Raw genomic sequence first — 20,171 nt, 5'->3', positions numbered from 1 at the left:
GAAGAAATGAGGGCTAAAATTTATGAAACATAAAGAAAGAAAGAAGGAACAGTTGGAGGTGAGAGAAGCCTCTACACCATGACACAGGTCCAACACATTGAGCAGACAAGGAACAACACTAAGAAAGTCTCAGGTAGGCAAGTGGGAAGCCAGCACAAAGATGACCTGGAAGCAGTCCTACTCTGGGTGAAAATGACCAAGCCTGGTACCTCCACAGTGCTCAGTAATTGGCCAAGAGCTGTTTGGGGTGCTCTTGGGAGTGGTTGAGGGACTGCAATGAACAGGAAGTTATTTCCTGAAGGGGAAATTTAGAATGCACCTTTGTGACTACTCCAAATTGGCTCCTATGATAACCTCCTCCAAGTACAGACCAATTGGAAAACCCTGTCAAATTCCAGTACAGACTAAGCCATACTATATTTGCATTTCTAGAACTTTCCACAATGTCCACAATTCAGCAAGTATTTTCCAAAGTGTAATAAAGTGTCAGTAAATACAAGGTTGTAAATTAGACACTATGGATGCAAAAAACTTATTATTGATTTTGCTATATAACTCTTGTGAAAAATACTACAACAAAACCTGAGTAACAAATGAAACAGGGCAAACAGATAATGCTACTAGACTATAATTCTCACATAGAATCATTATTAGAGCAGTTGGAAAAGCCTGCCAAATTCCAATTTCCCCAAGACATTTTGGTAATAGAATCTCCACAGAAATTAACTTGGGGATGTGTTTAGCTCATGCTAGAACATCTTTGGAGGCTATAAATTATAGACAGCCTACTTAGAACTAAGCATACTGAGTGTGTAGTGCTCTGTACCTTTGAAATCATTTTTTACATTATGCAGTTCAGAAATGGGATTTGAAAATGCTTTGTTGATCTTCCATACCTTAGAGTGATTCACACCTCAATATATATGATGCAATATAAATTCTTCCATTGACAGTGAGTTTCCAAGGATAACTGGAATTGAAATGTCCAACTGGTCCTTAGGATAAAATTAACTAAAGTGTGTACTCCTGGTGTCCCGGTAATTACTGAACACAGTAACAAGGAATTCACTAAACTTTGGGGAAATGATTGGCAAAGGTTGCAATTAATATAAACATTTGTGCTTTATTAAGATGATGGGGTTTGGGAATCCTGACAATGCTTGAAAATGAAGCTAATTTCAATCTTAGTGCATGCAGGCATATAGGAGATGGGGAAGGAAGATGAGCATTGTGTCAAAATAAATAAAGAGTTCTTCCAAATGATGTTGGAGATGTCAATAAGGCACACTGGGGAAAGGACAATCTTCAGGAAATGGTGCTGGGGAAAATGGACATCAGCATGCAAATTAATGGAACAAGGCTCCTCTCTCCAGTTACAGAAACTAACCCAACATGTACTATAGGTTTAAATTAAAACTGAAATGACTATGGAAAATGTGGTGATATTGTGTTCCCCAAAATATTGTGCACCCTAATAAACTTATCTAGAGTCAGAGAACAGAACAGCCACTAGACACAGAGGCCAGAATTTGGTGGCACACACGCCTTTCATCCTATCACTTGGGAGGCAGAGATCCGTCCAGATCTCTGTGAGTTTAAAGCCACACTGGAAACAGCCAGGCATGGTGACTCACACCTTTAATCCCGGGAAGTGAGCCTTTAATCCCAGGAAGTGATGGCAAAAAGGTATATAAGTCATGAAGACCAGAAACTAGAAGCTTTTGGCCTGGTTAAGCTTTTAGGCTTTCGAGCAGCAGTTCAGCTGAGACCCATTCAGATGAGAACTCAGTGGCTTCCAGTCTGAGGAAACGAGATCAGCTGAGGAATTGGCAAGGTGAGGTGGCTATTGCTTGTTCTGCTTCTCTGATCTTCCAGCATTCATCCCAATAACTGGTACCAGGTTTGTTTTTATTAATAAGAACTTTTAAGATTCCTGCTACAGGAAAACATTCTAGGAAATTTCATTGAGCAAGGGCTATTTTTAGACAATACTATCAATGTGTAAGAAATAAAAGCACCACCACCTAAAATAAAAAAAGAAAGAAAAGCAGAAGATAAAATAGTGTAAAGAATACTAAAAAAAAAAAAGAAAGAAAATAGCAAACAGTGGGTTAATATCCAGACTATATAAGACCCCAAACAACTCAACTATGCAGAACAATCTGATTTAAATGTATTTTTATTTATTTTTTGAGAATTTCATACATACATACAATATTCAATGTACTTTGATATCTGTCCCTAGATTACTACCTCAAATTCCTCCATGACCATCCTCCATTGTGTCTCTTAACCATCTTCATGTCCTCCTTTTGAGGGGCCACTGAGGCCAGTTGATGTTACTAGTATGTACATGGATGTAAGGTCATTCACTGAAATATCAGCAACCTACCAGGAGCCACAATCCAGAAGAAAACGGATTCTCCTTCCCCCAGCAGCCAATCACAGCCATAGCCCCTCTACTAGGATTGGGGTTTCATAAGCCCCTCCCCCATCCATACTGGAATTTTGCCTGGCTTGTGATCAGTCTTGTGCCAGAAACAATAGACACTCAGAGTTCATGTGTGCAATTGTGGTGATATATTGTGTACCCTAATAAAGCTTGCCGTGAGTATCAGAGGACAGAGCCAGCCACTAGATTAGACATAGAAGCCAAACAGTGGTGACACACACCCTTAATCCTATCACTTGGGAGTTAAAGATCTGGACTGATCTCTATGAGTTCAAGGCCACACTGGAAAAGAGCCAGGCAATGGTGGCACACACCTTTAATTCCCAGTACTGAGAAGCACACAAGGCTTTAATCCTAGGAAGTGATGGCAGGGTGGAGAAAAGGTATATAAGGCAGGAGGAAACAGGAACTAAAGCAGTTCAGCTGAGACCCTTTTGGGGGGGAAGACTCAGAGGATTTCAGCCAGAGGATTTGTGGAGTTGGTGAGGTATAGGTGGTGGCTGTGGCCTGCTCTGCTTCTCTGATCTTTCAGCTTTTACCCCAGTATCTCACTCTGGGTTTTTTATTATAAGACCATCTAAGATTCAAACAACATCAACAGCCTTTTAATGTCTGGAAAAGACTGTTTTGCAGCAGTCTCCCCAACCTCTGAAACTTTTCTGCATCCTCCTCTGCAATGGACCCTGAAGTGTAAGGAGAGGAGGGTGTAACATAGATATCTTATTTAGTGTTGAGTATTCTACATTCCCTTTCTTTGCATATTCATAGTTGTAAGTCTGTATTAACTGCCATCCACTGAAAAGTAGGCTTTTTGATGAGGGTTAAGAACGACAGTAAGCTACTGATATAAAAATATTTATAAGGGAGTTTGATACTATGATCATTCAGCAAAATAATAGAAATATATGCTCCTTTGGGGCTAGGACCTACCTAGTCACAGGTTTTGACCAAGTTTAGAGTGCTGGGCATGAGTTATGTCATATGGAGTGGCCTTAAATCCCAATAGAGAGTGGTTGATCACTGGAATAACCTTCACAGTTGTACTGTATTAATGGGGATATCTTGCCAATTCAACTGATAATGTTGTGGTGGTGTTCACAGTTGAGTAGACTTGTCAATAACTTTTGTCCCCAACAGCCCACATACAACCTGTGGAAGCTAGCTAGTGGGAAACTTTCAGGTCAGTACTGTCTTGATTTTTCTGTGTCTTCTGACCTAAGTATGTGGTGGTTTCAGCAATAGTCTTACCAACTTTATGGTCTTACTATCAAGTTCTGGTTGGTAATCAATAGTAATGTCAATAGACTTATTGGGTTTTTTTTTTGGGGGGGGGGGCCCATGGGACCTCCTAGACCAACAACTCAAAAAGAAGGCACTCTACACCTGATAGTGAGCTTTTTGTTTAATAACCTACCCTCCACCTCAAATATAGGTTAACAATACTTAAATTTCACGTATATATGAGTGGATAGGTGATCAGATAGACAGATGACAGACATATATACAAAGGAAGCTTCAAAAATAGCAAATTTATATATGGCTTTTTCAAACATCTTTAATTGTTAATTGTCCCTTCCCAAGAACAATAGACCTGTCTTAGGGTTTCTATTGCTATAACAAAGTACCAGGACCAAAGCAACTTATAAAAGAAAGTGTTTAACTGAACTTACAGTTTCAGAGGGTTAGAGTCCATGGTGGTGGAGAAAAGGCATGTGGCAGGAACTCTCAGCTGCTCCTGATCACATCTTGATGCTCAAATCTTGATCTACACAAGCAGGAGGCAGAAAGGGCACATTGGGAATTTCATTCGTCTTTTGAAACCTCAAAGCCTTCCCACAGTCACACACTTTCTCCAACAAGACTACATCTCCTAATCCTTCCCAAATAGCTCCAGCAACTTGGGACCAAGTTTTCAAACAAATGTGCCTATGGGAGCCATTCTCATTCAGATCACAAGATCTAAATAAACATTTCTCAAAAAGAGGCACACAAGATCTTGGTCAGCAGGCACATTTAAAAGAAAAAGTTCGATGTCATAAATGACCAGGGAAATGCAAATCAAAACACACAGGATAGCACTTCGCCTCTGCCCCGCCTGCAGGGCTACAACGAGTTCTCGACCACCCTAAGGAGGGAATGTAGGGACAGGAGATACAAAGGAAAATACACCAAGTCTAGGTTCTGATCAAGGTGCAACTTAATTTTCTCCAGAAGGGTTTATATAGTTCCTGCAGGGTGTGGGGAGCAAGTAGCTGTCATCTGCATAAGATAGGGCAAGCTAACAGGATGTTTGTGTGGGATGTTTACAGGGTGAGTAGGTCAAGGGCTCTGACTGATGTCCTGTTGCTAGGCAACCTGACTGTAAGATGATCCAGTTCCCTGTCTTATGGGGGGGAGGGTCTGTATTTTTCCACTAACTAGAGATTCTGTCCTTGTCCCTGACATGCCTCAGTAGGACTGGCTATAGATTAAAGATAATAGATATTGAGAAAAGTGAACCTTCCTCCACTATTAATGAGACTATAAATGAGTACAGCCATAGAGATAACAGTATAAAAGTTCCTACAAAAAAATTAAAAAGAGAACTACACTATGACTCTTTAATTTCACTATGGGCCACAGATCAAAAGGAAAGTACATTGAAGATACACCTGTACTTGTTGTATACTACATAACTGTCCACAATAGCCAAGAGATAAAAACACTTCATAAATGGAAAAGGAAACCATAGCATACGTATGTGATGGAATACCACATAATACACAACCACAGAGAAGATGAAGCCCCATTGTTTGAAATGAAAAGAACAGGAGATCATTGTTCGAAGTGAAATAAGCCAGGTAAAAAAAAAGACAAACGTCACATGATTCATTCATATGTAGAATATAAAATTGGATGTCACTGAAATTGAAGGAGCAGAGTGAAATGTCCCTGGAGAGTAGAAGCAGTAATGTGGGGAGGCTCACCAAGGTGTACAGCATCAGACTTAGGAATAAGAAGTTCAGGTGTGCTATAGTGACTTCCAGCTATGTATGTTTCAAAAAAAGAAAAATTGTTGTAAATGTTTCTGTCATCAACAGATGATAGATACTTGAAGGGATAAATGTTTGCCTTGACTTTAAAACTGAACAATGTATCATCAACAGATGATAGATACTTGAAGGGATAAATGTTTGCCTTGACTTTAAAACTGAACAATGTATCCTTATATCAAAACCACATGTGGTACCCCAATAGTATGAACAGTTCTATATTTTTATGTATCGACTTAAAATAACTCACTTTAAACTAACAGATGTAAAAGTAGAAAAGGGCCTACTGTGTCATTGGTATGGTAAGAAGACTTCCAAAGCATGCTGATAAAAGGATTTTGGCAATTTATTGGAATATTAGAATTAAATAGTGTAGAACTTTTGATTTTTTTCTTCTAGATAATCCCTCTATTATTCCATGAAGAATGAATAGTCACCACCAGAACTAAGATTTCAAATATTCGACCCACAACAGGGAGCCTAAGTAAGACAAAGGAGACCTCTGGGAACCATGCCCATAAACAACCATGGAAACATACTTTTCTATATCCCTCATAATCCACTGTCCCTACACAAATAGTGCCTTCTGTGCCTTTCACGTCTTAGAAACAAGTAACTAGAATGTATAATGCCATCATTATCACTGTGATATCCAGTCACACTGAAGCAATCAAATAGAAAAACTAATGCCGAGTAACCAGAGAAACGTGAATGAGTGGGGGTGAGGAGAGGTGGAATCAGAAATACAAAAGCCTTTCAGGAAATATTGTGAGGAGTTGGTAGAATCTGTTGGCTAAATAGCCGTGAGAATTGAGGGAGAAGTAGAAGACCAACGGTTTTCAATACTGTTAATAATAGAATGACTATGCTTTTGACAGGGGGTGGGGTGACAGGGACTATTAATTACTAGACTGTAACCTGTGAGAGAAAAACGAAAGCAGAAAAATGTGAGATAAGAGACTTTCGGATTTGACCTAGAAGTCTGGCATGTAAGTAGTGACAGAAGTAGATACAAATTTCTGGGAACCAAGTTCGGGAGGATTTTTTTCTCTCCTAATATAATGTTCAACGTACATGTGCAGGCAACTGGTATGGTCGCTAGAAATGAAACGGAAATAAGAATACAAAACAAGAGAAAGGGAAAGAAACAATTGGGCAGGCATGGCGCCAGGAGAAAGTATTCGGAGAAATTAAACAGCAGTACCCATCAGAAGGACACAGGGCAGCGCAGCCCATCAGGAGCAAAGTGGAGAGAGCGCCGCAACACTAACAGGGCAAATGCTAAACAAAATAAAACACGAAAAACGCTTGAGAAAGGGACACTGGCTATTCATTAAGAGGTCAAATGGAACCTTTGAAGAAAACACTTTTTGTTGGTTTTAGAAAACAAAAAAGGGAATAGTCTATATAATAGATCATTCATTTGAGAACTTTGGTGAAGAAATTGATAATTCAGTGAGTGTAAAGCTGAAAGAGTGATGCAAAGCCATGGGGAAATGCAGGTGTCTTCAGGGGAGAGAAAGACACCAAGAGAAAAGGAGGTGTGGACAGAACTGAAAAGAAACAGCATGTTTGCTGAAGTGAGGCACGAAGAGATCAGAAAGAATTCGACCACCAAGCATAGGATCAGTCCTGCGGTCCGGAGGCACAGGCCACTTCTGAAAAACAACAAAAAGATGATTCATTTGAAAGAAATCCTGAGATATTTTAAGAAACGAGGTAACTTCAAACTTAGTCCAAATTACCCCAGCATCTGTATGAATGGCATTTTTGGTGAATCAACTATGTCAAGAATAAATTAGACACAGCAATCTTCTGCTTCACTTGAATTCTTCATTTCGTTGGTTCTGCTTGAGTTCAGCTTTGTGTCTTTGCTCTATTTGTATTGGGTTGAGAAACACAATATTCTTAAACTTTAAACTGAGAGGCCGGAGTCACCCTGATGAAGGGACAGAGCTGCAAGATTGAGGGGATTACCAAGGGCAGTTCACAAAGTCCTGAGAGCAAAGGTCTTGTTTTGACCAAAATAAACAATCCAGGATGGAGGGGAAATTTATGCTCGTGGTCTCAGCACTATAGACCTGACCTGTATTTTTTGGAAAGGCAAGACAAAAATCTCCCAGATGGTGCTGGCTGGAACAGACAGAAAACTGGAGTAGGGTGGCAAGGAGGACGGTGGACACAATAAACAGGGTTGTTCCACACTGGGCCTGCTTTGCTCGGAACCAGATTTCATTTCCATGTGCTCAAAACTAGAAAGCTAAAGCTGTTTCACAGACCCCAGGCAGCTACCGTGTGAGCTGTGGCTACCCGTCAGATACTCATGCATGGCACGTCAACACAGGATGGAACCAAATGGAGAGAGAAGCATTTGAGAGACAATTAGCTGGTACCTCTGAGAAGACGTTGTGTGGCTCTCCCAACAAAGGAAAGATGATAAAATGTGTTTCTGGAACCAACAGATTTCCCTGGGACTAAGCAGCGGAATACTAGATGCTGACGCTGGGATGGCTGTGTCCTTGGCAGGAAAGTTCTGGCATGTGGTTTGGGGGTTGTTACTGGAGACACAGTGTACAGTCTCCTCCTCCAGCTGTTCCAAGGATTTAACAAGCACTAAATCCCTACATCCTATCCCCATTCGAAGGTAGCTTCTAGCTACTGAAACCAAACTGAGTAATACAAGGAGACGCATCAACAAACTATAGTCCTGGGCCCAAGATGACAGCCAGATGACTTTTGTAGCATGAGATCTAAGAGCAATTTTCAAGTAGCTATATTTTAAATGATTCTATAGGGTAGCTGACATATTTCTATGAATACATGATGCTAAGTTAAAGGTAAACTTTAGATCAACAATAATTCCTAACTACAAGTGTATCCTAAATAACATGTGGGAGGGGTGTGTGTGTGTCTGTCTGTCTGTCTGTCTAAATCAGTGTGTCTGTGTCTGTGTCTGTGTATATCAAGCAAAGCTTTATTGGCCAACCATAATATAAATACACCCTTAATAAACTCAACTTTTCAGCTGGGTCTGAAAAGACTAAAATGTTTACTATCTGACCCTTTAAGAGGGAGGTTTGTCAAGCCCAGCAATAAACACACAACACACAGCCCTATAGTCCTGAGCTGCTGAATCCATTCTCTCAACTCAAGCAATAGTGAACACACCCTATGTGGGGTGTCCTGGGGAGAATTCAGGCCATGTGTTCCTGGTGCTTTCTTGTAGCCTGGAGAACTGAGATGGCCAGATCAGCTGAAAGAGACTCCTTGGTAAACTTCACCCAGGGAGCTGGACAGGAGCAGCCTCAGAAACAGGACTCAGTAACAGGAACCATGAGTCAAAAGAAATAGGAGCCACCTTTGTCAGGAGGTAGCAGTGTTCAATTCTGGTACACCCAGAAGCAAAGATATCAAGATATCACCATCTCAGCCCTAATCCCATCCTTCTTTATCTGCATGGGTCGCTACAAACCACAGTTAGGTTTCAGGCCCCTCAGGCAAGGGGTTTTTTGTCCCATCTGGGTCTAGATATCTTCAGATCATGACAGTCCTTATGAAGCAATGCTTCACTAGGGCATCTGAATCTAAATTGCTGTGTTTCCAGCACTGTGCACTGGCCCTGTCACCCTGACTCGGAGATGCCATCATCAGTCAGAAGATTCATCCATAAAGGTTTGCTCCAGCCTAGCAGGGTCCCTTCTCTAAGTGACTGCAGGCATATCAAGCCCAGACTCCTCTAACAAAACTGGCTATGAGGATCTTCACTGAGTTAAAAGAATGAGCTATGGATTTTTGGAGCCCACTGCCTATAGAGGGGCACCTTGCACAGCCTTGATGCAGAGGGAGGGGCTTGGACCTGCCTCAACTGAATGTACCAGGCTCTGCTGACTCCCCATGGAAGGCCTTACGTTGCCGAAGGAAGGAATAGGGGTGGTCTGGGAGGAAAGGCTTGCGGGGGGGGGGGGGGGAGTGCGGGAGGAGGAAAGAGAGGGGGATCTGTGGTTGGTCTGTGGTTGGCACATAAAATGAATAAAAATTTCTTAATAACAAATAAAAGAAATGAGCTACAACTGAATGGGAAGGTGACCCAACCATCCCATCAGCTCCTCTCCTCTGAATCTCCAGTCCGTTTCTGCCAGTGTCTCAGTATGGTGTGGTACTTCTGCTGGCCCTTTATTTGGGGGATTTGGGACTCCTTGCAAAGGTAACTTTGAGGATGCACTACCATTCTGGTCAAAACTTTCTTGGAGCTAACCCATGTTATAAGAATTTTCTGTGCTCCCTCCTTCAGCACAGGTATCAAAACTGACTGAGAGTCGTCAGCTTTTCTGCCTACTTGTGCTCCTTATATCTCACAGGTGTCTGCAATCTCTTAAACACCTATTCTTGTCTTGATAGATGCTTCTCCAATGCAATGACACAAGAGTAGATGTTGCAGCCCAGGCAAGGGATGACACCAGCCTGAAGGAGGATACTAGCAGTAGATATGGACAACAGGCGAGTCACACAGGTATTAATGTATTTCATATCATCTAATACAAGAAAACAGAAATTTAAAGTTATATCAAACGATATTGAAGTGACACCTCTGAATATAACTTTGAATATAACTATTTTATAAAGCAAGGCTCCTTTTGAGATGCTGAAGTCAATGTTTCTGCAGTATTTAAATCATGATCACAATGCTGTAGAGAGAATTTGCATGGCCATATGAAACAGCCAGATATCCAAATACATTAATTTTTCTGTCCTTCGCTATTCAATATGTGTTCTCTCTTCCTGACAGATCTCACTTTCCATTCAGATGATTTTAAATCATTTCGCAGGACTCCTCTCCCTCGCAGCAGCACTTGGGATGGTTGTTCATTCTGGTTTTAGCCATCTAGTTTGTAGAACACCATATGCTCACAGTTCTTGCACTTCATCAGCCATGCCTGCCTGGGTCTATTCTCTGTATGACCTGAAAATGTTGGGGTGACCCTGACCTGTCCTCAGCCTTCTCCTTTTCCCCTTGTTCTCACTTCCCAGCTTATCTCATCCAACCCTGTAACTTCGAATGCTATGTAATATGCCTGTAACTCCCAAATTTTATAGGAAACCCTGATTTTTCCCAGCGTTCCAAGCTTGCTGTCCAACGGCCCCCTAGTAAACCCATCTTAATATCTAACAGGCATTTCCAACTTAAAATAGCCAACATGAACTTTTGATTTCCCACCAACATTTCTCCTGCTGCCCCCACGATCCCTCAGTTTACCTCATCCAGGAACAAGCAATCCCCACTAAGACACTATCTTCCTATCCATTGCTGTTTTCCTTCCTACACTCATGATCCATCAAACGTGAAACATGTCCTGATATACCTTGTCAGGCATGGCCTCTCATATCACTTCCTGTTCCTATTGGTTTCCTACTTCTTAGTCATGGAACTTCTCATTATGTGACTGCTATGTGTGTGTGCATACAGACCTTCGGTTTATTTGTTTATTTTTTAAATTAGCTGTCTGTTTACAGCCAGCTGTTTCTCCTGTACCTACAACTGTTACCTGACCATAGTTAGCATCAAAAAATACCTGTCAGATTAACAAATGCCAAACAGAACAAATAAATGAATGAAGTCAAGGAAGTGACCTGATTTTATCTCTTACTCTCTTCTTGTCTACATATGGAAGCGTTCACTAATAGAGTCTTGGGTCATTTAAGCTCTCATTCCAACAGTCATGATTTTTACTAACATTTTCAACTCCCATTTGTTTATAGCTTTAACCTCATAGGCATTATCTGAACACTGACTATGTGAACAGACACATCCCAGTTTTTAGAATTCCTAAATACTTACCAGAATGCATCATCTCTCAGCCAGCAATCAGCTCATTTCCAATAAAATTCAAATTCAGAAAAAAAATTGGACACATTCTTTTCCTTTGCATTGCTGTTAGTTTTATTCTTAAATGAATCATCTTCCCTGTATCTGGTGTAATGGATAATTGAACCATTCCTAACCCTGCAGTGTAGGACTGGCAAGTCACCACTGTTTTTTAACCAGGAAACATGCATCACTTATCTCCCCTTAGTTCCACCCAGAAGTTCATGAATTATATAACCTTTGAAGACCTTCCTCTTGCCTGTGCGTTTAGTGGACGCCAGTGCAAATTCCACCTTCAACAGCAAAACTAGTTTTTCTAATCCTCTGAGAGGTCAAGCCCAATAGTTATGACATGGACAATTGTTCCAAGGGTATTTTAAGGTAAGGAAGCCTGAATACAGCATGTAGAAAGGTCAGCATGGGTTCCTGGCAAGTGGATTTCCTGAGATCACTTTCCATTCCAGGCTTATGGGACTTTCTGAGGGAAATGGTCTTTACCACCAAACTGTCAGGCAGTCACAGCACTTCATGAGAAAGGGAACCAGACCTAATCTTTCAAGTCCACAGTCATCATCTACAAAGTCAGCAAGTAAATGGATGCTTCCTTACTTTTCAAACTCTCTAAACATGGAACCAAAGAGATCTGTTTCCCAGCCAGCTATCAGCTGGTTTCCAACCAATGTATCTTTAAAGGATCTACAGTTCAGTGGTTGACAGGGGAAGCATTCTGTGGTCAACAGACAGTAATTTATGTTTGGTTTCAGCAGAAAATGATGGATGCCACCTGGATCTGAGCAATTGAGATCTAATTAATTAGCAAGGTCTAACCTTCTAATCACTTGTAAGCAAAATATGCTAAGCGAAGAGGTAAGGGTTGTTTTCATAAAACAGTTTCTCCTGTTCATCTCATGCTTGCTACAGAATATCAACTCCCTTAAAGTAATGCAGCCCAATATTGCAAAGACCAAATAAATTCCAAAGTAATTGAATTCAACAAGATGAAATTAAAATTTTCTTTCTAAAAATTTGTATATATACTTTCAATGATACTGTATTTCAGTTGCTACCAAGATGTTCTACAAAACGTGGGCTATGTCATTACAGAGAATGAATATCATGATTTCACTGAAGGTAAGGTAATAACTGAAGATATTTATTTTTTAATTGTATGCAAATGTGCTTTATAGTCTTGCATGCACTAACCTATGGTTTCTCTGATATTGTTACATTTCTTCGCTGTGGTGGTATAAAGTTTGACCATTTTTTTCCTTTGTTCATTCAACAGTCATTTATTGAGCTCCTACTACCTAATAATAGTGCTAGAAATTGAAATTGCACCATGAATAGTAATAAATCCTGGAACTCTTAAAGTTCTTTTTTTTGGGGGGGGGTCATCAACCGGAGCCCAAATCATGGCACAGAGAATTATTATTAATTTTGAATGCTCGGCCTTATCTTAGCTCTTTTCTGGCTACCTCTTTTACCTTAAATTAACTTGTTTCTCTTCATCTACCTTTTGCCTCAGGGATTTTTACTTTTCTTTCTGTATATCTTACTTTCTCTGCTTCCCACTGGCTGGCAATGGCTGCCTGGCTTCTGGGCCCGGGCATCTCCCTTGTTCTTTCCTCCTTCTCTCAGTTCTTCTCTTCTCAAGCCTAGATCTCCTCCTACTTATTCTGTCTGCCTAGCATCCCCACCTATCCCTCTCCTGCCTAGCTATTGGCTATTTAGCTTTTTATTAGACAAATCAGGTGCCTCAGGCAGGCAAGGTGAAATGGAAGCAACATATCTTTACATAATTAAACACACATCCTTACATCGTTAAACAAATGCAGCACACACACACACACACACACACACACACAAAAAAAAAAAAAAAAAAAAAAAAAAAAAAAAACACCTTACACAAAAATTCTTAACTAGGTTAACCAAATATTCAAAACTCATGCAAATCTTCAGAATGTATATCCTAGTATTTTCTATTTAAAAAAAAAAGTTTTCTAGAAATCCATGATCTTGAAATCTAAAGTGTTTTTTGCCTCAGACACTGCTGGAGTCTCCCTGCTCCTTCAAGCAAGTAGGTCTGACATGCACTCAGTACACTTAACCTTCCTCTACCTGTATTCTTTGGAAACCCATAGATAATTCAGACTAGATTCAATCCTAACAGGACTTAATGCTCAATGTGAAAATATAAGAATAGTAGCACAGAGGAAGAACTCATGTGAGAAGCTTGTCATAACTTTTTAACATTTTCTCCTCAAAAAAAAAAAAACACTTTCTTCTTTTAAAATTTTCATCCATTAAAATTGTTTTGAAAACAATCAGGAACACTTCACAGGATTACAAAGTTCGACCCTACCTTTTCCATCAGAAAAATGTTAATACTCCATCTTCAAAGCTGACATTATTATCTACTGATTTCTCAACCTCTCTGATTCCTTACTCTATTTTCTAGGACATAGGACAAACCTAGACAATTCAGATAATATCCTACTATAATGCCAGATGGTTAGCAGCCCTCATTAGCAAATAAATTCCTTAACATATTAGCAAACTTCAGGAATTAGGTTGTAGACATCATGAGGTGGCCATTATTCTGCTTAACACATTTGTTGTGTTTTCATGTATTACACATATTCCAAAAGTAATGTTTGTGAACATATATCTGTATCTGCATTAAGGGAGGTGTATGGGTGTAGTTTCATGAATGTCTATGACACAAAAACGTAAGACTCTTTTTCTGCTAGGATTTTGTCTGAGGGAGAGAACAGTGTCTACAAGAACAATTTTTCACCTGTTCTTTTCTGTTCAAAAGACTACAAAACCATAATGCCCTTCCCTTAGTCTCAGAGATGCTCCGAACCAAATTTCCTAAATATTTGCCAATCCCAGAAAATCAGCATATCTATGCATCATCTTTTAGTTGAATAGAACTGAATTCAAATGGTTGTCTATAATTGTGCTATATTATATTTATTTTCTATTGGACAAGCATTCAAATGCTTTTTTAGAAATAGTAGGTCAACTACACATTTTAAACAAGAACTTGAAGGGAATCCCAGAAAGGCAAAATGATAATTACATGTTCTTTATTTCCAGGTGGGCCACAACATTAAAAATCAAATTATGGAAAGCAGCTAATATTCAGTAATAAGAGTCCACATTACTGAAAGGAAAGTAATGTCCACACTAGCTTTCCAGTTTTCACAGTTCTGAGCTCTGAGCCATTCCAAGAAAATCAAAACGTGATAATCCCAGTCATATAGAATATCCCAAAGAGAGAAGAAAGAAAACCTTCCAGGAAGAAATTGAGCCTGAGTGGTTGGATGTTCTCCCTACACGGAAAGCTTTGAGTTGCCCTAAGCCTGCCACTCCCCTGACATTTATCCTTGCCTAATACCTCAACTCTTTCATAGCCTAAACCACAGCCCACATCCATTCCTGTCAACAGTAGTGGCCCTGAACTAATTCTCTCCACCTAGGAAAGTATTTCTCAGGTTACAGGCCTGGGTCCTACATGAAGGGTGGGCCTGCAAGTCCTCCAGGCATTTGCTTCATGCAGGGGATACTATTCTTCCTTAGTGAGCATCACAAGAGTCAGGAAATAGCTCATACCGCACACACATATTGCTCTGTCTCTCCTCACAAATGTCCCACAGTGTTGTGGCACAGCAGGAAGGCAGGCCCTCACCATGTTCTGGCACCTCCACAGAGATGTTCCATCCTTTAGATCCATGAGCTAACTAAGTTATTCGCTACAAACTTGAAGAGCCTCATACACTATTAGGCCACATGCACAGAGAAGAAAAGATCACAGCAGTATTGTCTTACCTGAGAGACTAGTCAGTTCGCAGAAAACATTTCCCTTCAAACTTAAAGGAAATAACTAAGCTCAAAACCTGGCACTCAGATTTACTACAATGTGACACCTAAGTTGCATCCTCTCTAAAATAGAAGCAATAATTAAACCTACCTTGTAGATTTGTGATCAGAACAAAATGTTAGCTATGCATAAACTATTTAACACTCTCTCTGATATAGTAAACTCTTCATAAATATCAGCTGCAGTTATTGATAAAGACTAATTGGATTCCATCTATCATGCCACAACATGTTGAACATTAGATAGTCATGGCTTGCTCAGCCTGCTCTCTTATACAACCCGGGACCACCTGTCCATTGGTGGCACCACCCACAATGTACTGGGCCCTCACACATCAATTATGAATAAAGAAAATGCCCCACAGGCCAATCTGATTGGAACATTTTCTCAATTGAAGGTCCCTCCTCCCAAATGACTCAAGCATGTATAAAATCAACAAACACTACCCAGCACACCTTGAGTAAGTAATTTCATTCCTATGCCTCAGCATGGTCAGTAATAAAAATGATAATAATTTAAAGTGCTTTTATGAAGAAAGGAATTGAAACACAGCCTAAAATACAATTGACATGAGTTAAATATAAATTGTATTCTTTTCTCTGCCGCTCCAAATTGAATTCACAACCCTCACATTGATACTGAAGGCCTTGATTGCATCAACTCACGTCAAATATGTTATCCTCCAGTTGACCTCTACCACAAACTATTTTCCAAACTTACTCTGCATGTCTTCAGTCTTGTCTCCCCAGGTAGTTATCCACCGAGGTCCCACCCACCTCAGTGTCAGCACACTCAGGGTTTTTCTGATGCGTTTGGAACAGATGTGGTTCTTGTTGATGCTATCATGGTTGCTTTCCTCCGGTCCATCCTCATTCTAACCTTCTCGAACCTCCTTCAGAACAGCCACACAACACAGTCTGAAATAATGTAAGTGCTCAGAAAAAAATCCATTGAAATGAAACTTTAGCATTAATGCATGTGGTTGTAACTTATTATACCTAGTAATATTTTCAGTACATCAGACCTCAGGTAGTTTCAAGTAGATTTTTATTATTCTAAAAGGTAGTTTTTGTCCAGTATTAATTCTTTTCAATATTCTAAAAGGTAGTTTTTGTCAAGTATTAATTTTTTCCAACCTCTATTTTATATGCAACTTACAAATCTGAAGACAAATGCATAAAGAAAAGGTAAAATCAATTCACTACTTACAGCTGGTGCTATAGCATTAGCTAAAATGGAACTCAATACAGAGATGCTTGGCTGTTCTGGGAAGTAGATATCATCTGATTTAATACATACTAAAATAACAGTCTCAGACTTCCTGAACAAGCCAAAGCTGTGGCCACAACATTTAGAAGCTACGTACATGTTCTAGCTATTAAAAATAGAAATGTCTTCATTAGCCTCACTTATTCAATATAAATGGTGTTTCAAGGGACCAGATAATAATATGTATGCATCCAAATAAAATCACACAGATACAGAATGATTTTTCAAGGAGAAATACAAACAAAATAAGGCAAAGAAATAGGTATAAAGGATTATCTACCCTATGGTTCTTCAGGCTAGCCTCTTTTCTGAACTATATTTTAGTACATCCTCAACTCTCATCTAAGTGTCTAAGGAAAACGGTATCCACAGCATCACACTAAGGGAAATCAAATCCATATCCACTACAAGTTTTACTAGAAAAGTTATAATATGTTTATTGAAATTGTTTTCACTAAATTGTATAAAGCCATGTGGATTATTACTTCCTATATATATAATTCAATATATAAAATCCAATTCTCAATCTTTGTTAGATCATCTCCATAAGCCATATATGTAAGAAAAAGTCATGTATCTTAAAGTACAAATTAATTAGGTGAATTTTTAAAAACTATGAAACTTTCTAAGGGAAGTTTTATTGTTTATATTAATTATGAAATTCTACTTAAGCCTGAAAAATGTTCCTAAAGAGCATTTAATATAGTTTCATAAAATAAAAAGAACAAAAATTACTTGAGCATAAATAAAAGAGGCATAAATAAATAAATAAAATTCCATTTTGGAATGGTCATAGGATCTTTAAAACCATAAATTCTTAGACTGGGAAAGTAGCTTGATGGTAGAGGACTTGCCTATCAGATGTGAACTTCTGGATTTAATCACCAGTGTACACACACACACACAAATCTCCATGGTATCTTAACTATTTCTCACAAAGAAGGAAATTCACATTAGTTTATTATTTCTTGGTCATAACTTACATTATCAGAGGATCATTTAACTCCAATCACTCAATGAACAATCATTTGCCAGGTATTGCAGACATAAAGATGACTTTGTTAAGGTTTTTAAATATTCAGAATCTGTTTTTCCAAACTATAAAGCAGAAATTAGCTCCTTCAGTCATTTTAGAAAAGGGTGAATACTCATAAAAATGTCTGTTATGACAGCCAAATTCAAGCTAAGAAATCATGTCTACCATTTAAAGTAAAGTTGGATGGATTAATAGACAATGCCATTCAAAACAGATTTTCTTCAAGATGTTCACTCATCCTCTTATCCACATGTAGGACACCCCATGTAGTAGAAGTCTCTGTTTACAACCCTAAGGCCAAATACGTGGGTCAGGGAAAGGAGTCTGGGTAATATAGGATATTAACATAAAGACATGGAATTACATTTTGGGGTGTATTTGAATTTAAGGTCAGATTAAGATCAGAACACCTAAGGTCAAAAATAATGACAAGGCTCATCTCTGAATTAATAGTACCATGTATATGGCAGTCACCTGATGGGTGTTCTGTCAGTGAGTGACTGAGATACAGTTTTCCTGCCCATTTTTAATCTTTCCCAAAAATATCAAATGGATAAGTCTGTAATCCCATTTTCAAAGCAATAAAGAAACAAGTAAAAAATCACACTGTACAAGTATGAATTTAAATTTAAATTTAACGTGCTGCTTGCTATACAGAGACATTGTCATAGCATTGTTATACTGTAGTTATGCAAAAGAAGGGAGTCGCATTTTACATCACTTTGATATAGGAGGTGATGACCAAAACAAAAACAAAAAAAAAAAATCCTCTCTTTTTAAAGTTCTCCTCCAACAGAAATGCTAAAGAGACAGAAGTAAGGGCTGGGATATAGCTGAGTGGCTGACCCATTGCTTAATGTGCATGAAGCCCTTAATGAGAAAGAAAGAGAACAGAACGGGTTCTGGGTCATACATATTCAAAATGTCTGTGTCTAAATAGATAGGAATATTTGCCCTAATAACCAACCAACTCAACATGCAGAATGGCTAAGTCCACTGGTTCAAGAATGGGAAAGTATAAATTTGAATGAAAAATCACTACAAAATTCAGATAACTACTCATAAGTGAGTTATGAATAGAGATTCAATAAAATATTTTAAAAGACATTTCATCGTTTCTAACAATGTGAAACAATTTTGGCTCCTTCTTCACTCTAAAGGTCTTTCTAGAGCTAGATGTGGGCTGTTTCCTTAGCTATTTAGAGCTGATTAAGAATGTTTCTGACATAGTGTGTGTGTGTGTGTGTGTGTGTGTGTGTGTGTGTGTGTGTGTGTGTGTATGATTCCAAAGTGCCAGATTTCTGGACTTTGAATTGCAGAATGATGTCACATTTCTGAATGATCATGCTAATGAGCTGATTTTTTTTTACTTTTAATGTCCCATGTGTCATATACAATCAGACTTGCTTATTTGCAGATCTTGATATCATAAAAACACCATGTATCCAAATTTTCCATTTTGAAATGAACATTTGGTTCATATGATATGGAAAAATATTAGGGAGAAATAAGGAAAGCCCAAGAAATAAAATGCACTCAGAATTACAGAAAATATTATCAGCAGAATAATTTAATACTCGATAACTAACAATTTTAACTAAAATACTCTACCTAGCAATCTCACAAATACACATCACTTTGGTATTTCTATGTATACAGATGCACATGAAAATAGACAACATAGACAAGTAATTCATGACTAGGACAAGAAGTTAGAGATACCTTAACCAACATGAACTGCTGTGGATATCGCTCTGTATAAATAAAACACTGATTGGCCAGTAGCCAGACAGGAAGTATAGGTGGGACTAACAGAGAGGAGATTTGGGAAAACAAGAAGACAGAGAAAGAGACTGCAGCCGCGGCCAGGACAAGGAAGATGCAAGGTACCAATAAGCCACGAGCCACGTGGCAAAGTATAAATTAATAGAAATGGGGTAAATATAAGAGTAAGAGCTAGACAATTATAGGCCTGAGCTAATGGCCAAGGAGTTTAAATAATATAAGCGTCTATATGTTTATTTTATAAGTGCACTAAGGGACTGCCGGGGCTTGGTGGGACCTGGAGAGAAAACTCTCCAGCAACAATGTACAGTAGAACAAATTGTTTAAACTCTTCATACTCAGTTTCCTTTCTTGCTAAATAAAAGAGTAAAGTTACATACCTTGATAGCAAGATTCAATAAGATAATGCACGTGAGAAACCATGTACATGCTGCCAGACCTGGTGGTGAAGGATTCTCTATTCTTAGCACTCAGGAGTCAGAAGCAGTTGACCATGAGTTTGATCACAGCCCAAGCTGTAAGGCTCTGTCTCTAAAACCAAAACAAAACAAACAACAAAATGTACAGTGAATTTCCTTAGGAAACTACCTACTAATAAGAAAGTTGAAAATTGGGATTTATACAAAGCAATTGGATTGTTGAAGTAAAAAATTTAGTACAAGTTGCCAAGGTTAGAAAAAAATCTAACTAAGCGATATAAATATTTCAGGCTGTGCCAGGAGTGATGCATATACCCAGAAGCTGAAGTCAGGCAACATCCATCAGGAAATAAATCTAAGGACAGGAACCACAGCTCGGTGACATTCTGTGAACGTCCTGCACATGCAAGGCTCTGAGTTTGACCCTTG

At 39.0% G+C, this 20,171-nt stretch overlaps 1 long non-coding RNA gene across 1 annotated transcript in view; it reads right to left on the bottom strand.

Annotated features, from left to right (window-relative positions):
- LOC119088351 overlaps positions 1-19,882 on the bottom strand; it is a 46,311-nt gene extending 26,429 nt beyond the window's left edge. The window contains exons 1-3 of the long non-coding RNA XR_005092008.1: positions 19,704-19,882; positions 16,010-16,150; positions 4,123-4,217 (exon numbers count right to left, since the gene is read on the bottom strand). This is a non-coding gene — a long non-coding RNA (uncharacterized LOC119088351). The remainder of the gene's footprint in view (positions 1-4,122; positions 4,218-16,009; positions 16,151-19,703) is intronic.
- Positions 19,883-20,171: the final 289 nt, after the last annotated feature.

The sequence above is a fragment of the Peromyscus leucopus genome, chromosome 7, assembly GCF_004664715.2.
Source record: "Peromyscus leucopus breed LL Stock chromosome 7, UCI_PerLeu_2.1, whole genome shotgun sequence".
In the NCBI taxonomy this organism is placed as follows: domain Eukaryota; kingdom Metazoa; phylum Chordata; class Mammalia; order Rodentia; family Cricetidae; genus Peromyscus; species Peromyscus leucopus.
This window is presented reverse-complemented; position numbering and strand designations above follow the sequence as displayed.